Source organism: Ostrea edulis, chromosome 7 (assembly GCF_947568905.1).
Source record: "Ostrea edulis chromosome 7, xbOstEdul1.1, whole genome shotgun sequence".
NCBI classification, from domain to species: Eukaryota; Metazoa; Mollusca; class Bivalvia; order Ostreida; family Ostreidae; genus Ostrea; species Ostrea edulis.
The window spans coordinates 82,369,211-82,376,187 of record NC_079170.1 but is presented as its reverse complement, the minus strand read 5'-3'; the positions used below and the strand labels follow the sequence as shown (position 1 = coordinate 82,376,187).

Sequence of the window (6,977 nt, the reverse complement as noted above, 5' to 3'; positions counted from 1 at the left end):
AAGACTGGAAAGCAAAAAGAAAGCGGGGTGCCCCAAGAGGACATGGAAAGAAACCATCAGGCAAAACCGTAAGCAGTGGCAAATGGACACAGTCAATCCCCACGATCGTGATCACTGGAGACTTAGCATAAAGACAGCCAGACAACGTCGAACCCCTGACGAAGGGAACACAGACGATAAACTTAGATAGTGAGTGTGATTACGGATGCATGTACAACTTTACCTACTTTAGGGCTATAAGTAGGTCAGTTTTCCGGACTTTTTTCGTTTCAGATATTGTCCTGAAATTTAGACATAAGCTTCCTTTCAGAGGTTTACAAGTTCAGTTTGCATTTCAGCTGGATTGGTCCATCCGTCCGTGGCTTACATTAGGACTAGAAGTGTGTCAAACAGTTTTCAGGGCTTTCTTTTCTTTTTTTTTTTTAGGTCACCTGAGTAAACTCGGGTAACATATTGCAATTGGTAGTCGTCGTCCGTTAACAATTTTAACTTTTTCTTGATAACTATAATTCCAATTCTTTTCGTATGAAACATCTTTGGAACAAAGAGGGCATAAATTGTAAATTTCAGGATTCTTGCACCCCTGGGGCCTTAGGGGTGGGGCAAATCAGCTCGTTAAACTAGCAGGACACGCGAAAAGGAAAAGGCGTGGTACTAATGTACACTGTGGATGGAAATGATAAATACACATAATACATATTGATATCTACATATCTATAACCCTCCTTTGAACGATGATATGAACGACTGGAACGTTACTCCCACGTTTTTATTTACATTGACTTCATGATGTGATCAAACTTGTCTTACAGTGTAGAGTGTAATGTTGTTCTAAACACACAAAATAACCATGTACGCTAATAAATGACATTTGGTGATAATATTTAATTCTTTACCATTCTAGAAAAAAAAATAACGGTAGATTTGTGGTAATGTCCGACTTTAAATAAATAAATATTATTTGATTTGAGAGGAAATTCGAACCAAAAATATTGTCACAAACACTTAATCTTTTTTTTTCATTTTAAATCATTGGATGTAATGGGGAAAATAAACCACACTTTTCCAAACGTATTTTAAAATTCTAATCATTGACCTTATTAATTAATTTTAAGTGTAATAGTACATGCAGAATACACGTATCAACACTTCGCGAAAGTTACGTCCCTTGTCCGCCATCTCCCGGATAAAAATCGTATTTCCCTACGTTGGCCTTTGTAATTTTCCTATCTGTAGCTTTGACATCTGTTATTTTTCCATCAATTGCAGTTAACTACAATATGCCCCAGATTGGGGCAACCCATTAACTTGTATGAAAACTTGGTAATTGGCTAAAATTCAAAGTAATAGCATCTTACATTTGGTAAGGTAAAGAAGGAAAACTTGGGTTTTCACCGATTGACCTTTGGCTGACCCCGCAAAGGGACGTAACTCGCGGCGAAGTGTTGATACGTATATAAATAATGACAGAGACAAAAAATTCCTATCATTCTTTTCATAATAGTAATTAAAATATGGATAGAACTTGGAACATTTACAGAGGAAATTTGTGTAATAAATTTTGGTGATCATATTAAATTTATATCAAGCAATACTATCCCCAATTTGAGTTTTTAATAATTGATCACTGTTCCTTATATCTACACCTTTCTAGTTCTGTTTATTAAATATACCTTGGCCATTAATTCATGAAAATTCAAAGGCCGCTCGCATGAAAAGTAATTCATTGACGTGAAAATCCTATTGGACTGAGTTTTGAATCAAAAACGAGAGAGAGAGAGAGAGAGAGAGAGAGAGAGAGAGAGAGAGAGAGAGAGAGAGGGGGGGGTGATTCATACTAAATACAAAATAAATAATTCAAGGTGTTTTTTTTTTTTTTTAAGTGATAAATTTCAGTAAAGGGTGTTTATGATAATGATACCATTAATTAGGCATATTATAGGCTTTATCAGTAAAAAATTAAATTCGACTGTTCTTAGATGTTTACATCAGCTTTCATCAGTGATGTCTAAAACCAGGTCCGATATAACATATCATATATTTCTTTCATTCTGTCTTCACATATGTTTATGAATTAGGTAATCGGATTGGTTTATAATAACCATTTCATATCATGTCTATATTTATGCTGTCGATTTGGACAACCGCGTCAGGGACGTATTATTCAAATCGTCTGTGACTGCACGTAGCGTTGATTAGCTTACTCTCGAATTGTAAACTGGTCTTCAGTTAGGAGAACCAGATGTTGTCAGGGTTGTCACTAGAAATTCTTGAAGACGAGCTTGAGCAGCATGCGTCCCACAAAAAGTTGATGAGTCCCATGAATATTTAATGAGTCTTTTTGGTATATTAAGACAACTAAATGGAAGCAGTACAAAACATCAATTTTAAAGAATTATTTTTAAACATTTGTGACTTGGCCTCGGACATCTAATTGTCCACGCTAACAGAATTATTTCCCGGAATCTCCTATCATCACAACAACCCTATTCTACAGGTTGGGAACACTTCCCCTACAGCGAGATATTCTCGCTAAAACGCGATTATCCCTCTCTAGCGAGATTAAATAAATCCCATAAAACCGAGAAAAACATCTGTGGAGTACATCTCTTCGTGTTTCACTTGAAAAGAAGAAAAAGTGGTAAAATGTGCGATACGTCTGCAAATATATTAATCAAAACAAAAACATGATGTGTATTGGATTTCAGACTGCTTCCCTCTTACGCAGCTACTTTGATAAGCAATTTCTTGACTATAAGGGCTGTGTGGTGCACCAAAAGTTTTGGTGCCCCACGATTCATACCATTCGATTTGATGCACTGATTACAAATTCTGGGTTTCGGTTCGGATCAGTTTAGATTTTACATACACCAAAACACCAAAACGACAAGAATGGCGTCCAAGTGATGTGCAAAACGTGGATTTTTATGCAACAGAGATTTAAATCGCTACCGTGTTGATATTTAGCATTATCACTACTCGTATACCAACAGAATATGGTCCGTAAGATCATTAAAGTTTATCTTTACATGACATATAGCATTTCTGTCAGTGTATAGGGGTAAAATCAACACCTTAGATAATGACACAGATGAAATGTTTTGACAGTTTATATGAGAGAGAAGTAAATCAATAAAGGAGATATTTTCAGACTCGATTGATAGAATTGATGAATTTTTACATATCAATGAAAACAATATCTTATACATTTTAGATTGGCTGTAGATTTGTTTAACAATCCAAAAATTATGCAGCACATTAATATACCAAATTCTAATTAATAGACTCATGACTGTCAACATGTATATAGGATGAAGGAAAAAATATGTTTGTTTTTATTTTTTTAGCAAATGTTAACTATTCATCGGTGCTTTATTTTTCCTACGTATGGTCAAAGTCACTCTTTATAAATATTGTGACTTTTTTTCCTTGGTATAGGCAAAAACAATCAAAAATTTTGAACAAAAGAAATTGTGACTTTTTTTGCTAGGTGTGGTCATAGACACTCTTTCTACATACTGTGACTTTTTTTCCTGTGACTTACTTTCCTGTGTCTTTTTTTCCTACCCAGATTGTGACTTTTTTTTCCTGTGACTTTTTTCCCGTTTACCCATAAGACAGGGATTATAAAAAATGATCTTTGTTTTCTTTTGGTAACAATTTTCTCTAGCAAATTGCACCCCTCCCCAAATTTAAATTTGAATCCTGATACAAAATACGAATAGTAAAAAGCAGTTAACTTGCAGCACATATGTAATCATATTGTAAAAAAAAAATTAGTTTTTTTTTTACCTGAAGTATTTGTCGCTTTCTATATGCACCATACCCAGATGGGTTTTTTTCTCTCAGTATTTGATGAAGTTGAACATTCACCTTGGGTAGGCCACTCGGCATCGGGTACAGCATCATCTTTTAACTAAGCACGAGCATTATGATAACCTAATTCAGCTAACCGGGATGGATTAAACGAGAATACTGATCTGGCGTAAAGTGTTTCTCACATATTTTACTGTATTTGGTTAATGTAAGGTCTCTTCTATGACAGTAATGTACCCATGCTTTTTGAAGACCTGTATCTTTGGGGAAGCGAAAAAATGACACATTTTTGTCCACTTTTGAAGAGGTTGAACAATTATAAACAGCACAACCCTTAGCAAAAAGAAATCAATTTTTTTCCAATTTACTCACCATTTTCATTCTGACCATTTATTTCAATTTACTTTCCATTTATGCCATTTTAATGATATGCAAGCTAATGTAAAGGAATATAAAGCTGAAAACCATTTTTCATTCTAATTCACTTTATTATCATTTATATTCCATTTATTTTCAATTTCATTTCAATTTGTTTTTGCGAATTATGCAAATGAGTTCACCATTCATATTGCATCACAGAAAAATGGAAGAAAAATTGTTAACAGAAATCTTCCATTTATATTGCATCACAGAAAAATAGAAAAGAAATGGTTCCCAGTAAGTTCTATTCTTGGACCATTTATATGATGCAAAATAAATGTTTTACATAAATGCTTATAATTTGACAACATGGGAACATGAGGAAAATATTACATAATTCATCTGATAGAGCAAATATATCAATAATTTTAATATTTACTATTACTTGGACCGACTTATAGCACTGAAACCAAAGAATTTTAAATAGAATGTAATATGAGAAAATGAAACATAAAACCAAAGTTCCCAATTTCGTCAAAATTCCGCAAATATTCCAAATAGTCCAACTTATAAGCAGTTGCTAGGCAGTTCATTAGCAGTATCTTGGCAGTACCTCGACAGTTTCTTAGCAGTATATATAGAATAGATTGACATGGATATGAACTGCTTAAAAACTGCTAAGCAACTGCTATAAGCAGTTTCCTTTTCCACTTATATGGTAATGACTCCACCCACATGTACACATGACAATACATGAACTGCTTAAAAACTGTTAAGAAACTGCTACAAGCTGTTTTCCTTTCTACTTATAAGGAGTTGACTCCACCCACACATGCATATGAAAATGAATTTTAGTTTTTTAGTTTGTACAGTTTCCAGGATTATTTATTGATAATATAATAATAATACTAACTAATCTTATTGCATTTCAAAAACAACCTTTTCTATTATAATCATGGTAATATTATTAAAAGTAAAAATTATTAAAAGCAATTTCACATCTGAACATGACTTTTTAAACATGCATGCTTGTGCAGCAAATGCCATAAAACATTGTTATGCAAGACAACATTTTGCCTATAAACTAAATAATTACATATTGTATCCTAATAGTTTGTTAATTCCTATCCTTCAAGTTGTATAATATGATATACACATGCATTAAATATTCAATACACAAACGGTAGTATTACGGTAGGTATGAATTTTAATCCATTCACATCAGCATCACTATGTTGGAAACAATTTAAGAACACTGTCACTATGATGTAAAATCCATTCCTGCAAAGAGCATTAAATTCCATAAAACATTGATGGTGTCAGATCGAGTTATCCAAGCACCGACATGAATAAAGTGATGTGTACACTATTTCTCAGCAATTCCTGTCACATAGTGACATTCAAGCTTGGCCGGGTGTTTGGTTGCCATCCTCCTTGAATTTGTTATTTTGTTTGTTATTGTTGCATTGAATTCGGATGTTGTCAAATCTGTCCAGCCATTTTGATCACAGTGGTAGCGCAGATATTCTGTAGTGAAAAAAAAAATTAATATAAATTAAAACTTGTCATTCAATCTTAATTGATGGATAGAGTAAATTACTTACCCAGGAGACTCAAAATATAGCAAAATTATATAGGCACACACACGTACCTTTGATAGCAGCTAACTTCACAGGATCAAGTGGTGGCCCACTGGAGCTAGTGTTGATTATGCTCAACAATGGCAATCCGGTGTCAAGATCTTTCTACCCCTTTTTTGCTAATTCCACAGCTTTCTTCTTAACTACGAAAATGTAAAGTGACATTAACAAGAGTACATTATACTATATTTTCGTACAAAAGCGGGGCAGCGTACACGTACGTACCATAGATTATTACTTGGTTCAAACTTTCAAAATTTGGTAGCCGCATGTAACACGATTTTCAAGAAATTGGACCGCCACAATTGCTCTTATTTAACTACGAACCTGACAAAAATTCATGTGACAAACCTCTACATTTAGTCATTATACGTACCAAGATTCTGGCAAATGACGGTGCCTTCATATAAGATATCTCTGTACTCTAGCTGTTCTTCCGTCTTCCGTTAAATTTTCTGTTTCAAATGGTACGGTGCATCTTCCTCCTGGTTTCAATGTGTTTTCTACACACTTTACCTTAAAACTATTGACTGCTGTGATTTGGTTATCATAATCGAAATGTATAACATGAAAATCCATGCATGTTGAAAAATACAAAAAAGGCGCAACTTTGTAACAACATCCGGTATGTCCAGCCATTCCCACATGATTCGTGTCTAGATGTTTTGACCCCCATCAATCAATGCATACCAATTGATTTGATATTGGATGGGTTTTAAAAAATGATCATTATTTTTTATGTTAAAATTATTTTCCATAAAAATTCACCGTGAATTTTCCCATAATTTAAATATAAGTGATATATAATTTTAAAAAATGGGGTCGAATTATGCCTAGTGCGAAGCGTTCAGCATACTGGTTACTAAACTGGTTCGCCGCTGATTGGTGCTACACACGAACTACATTTCCGGTGAGAATTATAAGATACTGCGGTCAACCTGAACTTCGTGGTTTTCAAATATGCATCGTGCTGACGACTCTTCTATTTGAGCCATTTAAATCCAATTTGGTGTCATGTTTAAAGAATAATAGTTGATCAATACATGTCGAATCACTATACATGTACTTGTATTTTTTTTTATATTAGAAAGTAAATGCAAATTAATGATTATGTGTTGTTTCGATTAATACGTACAATGTAAAAGGGCTAAAAAGAGGAGC

At 33.9% G+C, this 6,977-nt stretch overlaps 1 long non-coding RNA gene across 1 annotated transcript; it reads right to left on the bottom strand.

The window, feature by feature from the left end:
• Nucleotides 1-4,283: 4,283 nt before the first annotated feature.
• LOC125649841 (uncharacterized) lies at nt 4,284-6,596 on the bottom strand. The gene is made up of 3 exons (XR_007360811.2): nt 6,193-6,596; nt 5,828-5,959; nt 4,284-5,703 (listed from the first exon to the last, which is right to left on the bottom strand). It is a non-coding gene; the product is annotated as an uncharacterized LOC125649841 (long non-coding RNA).
• Between the last annotated feature and the right edge of the window lie 381 nt (nt 6,597-6,977).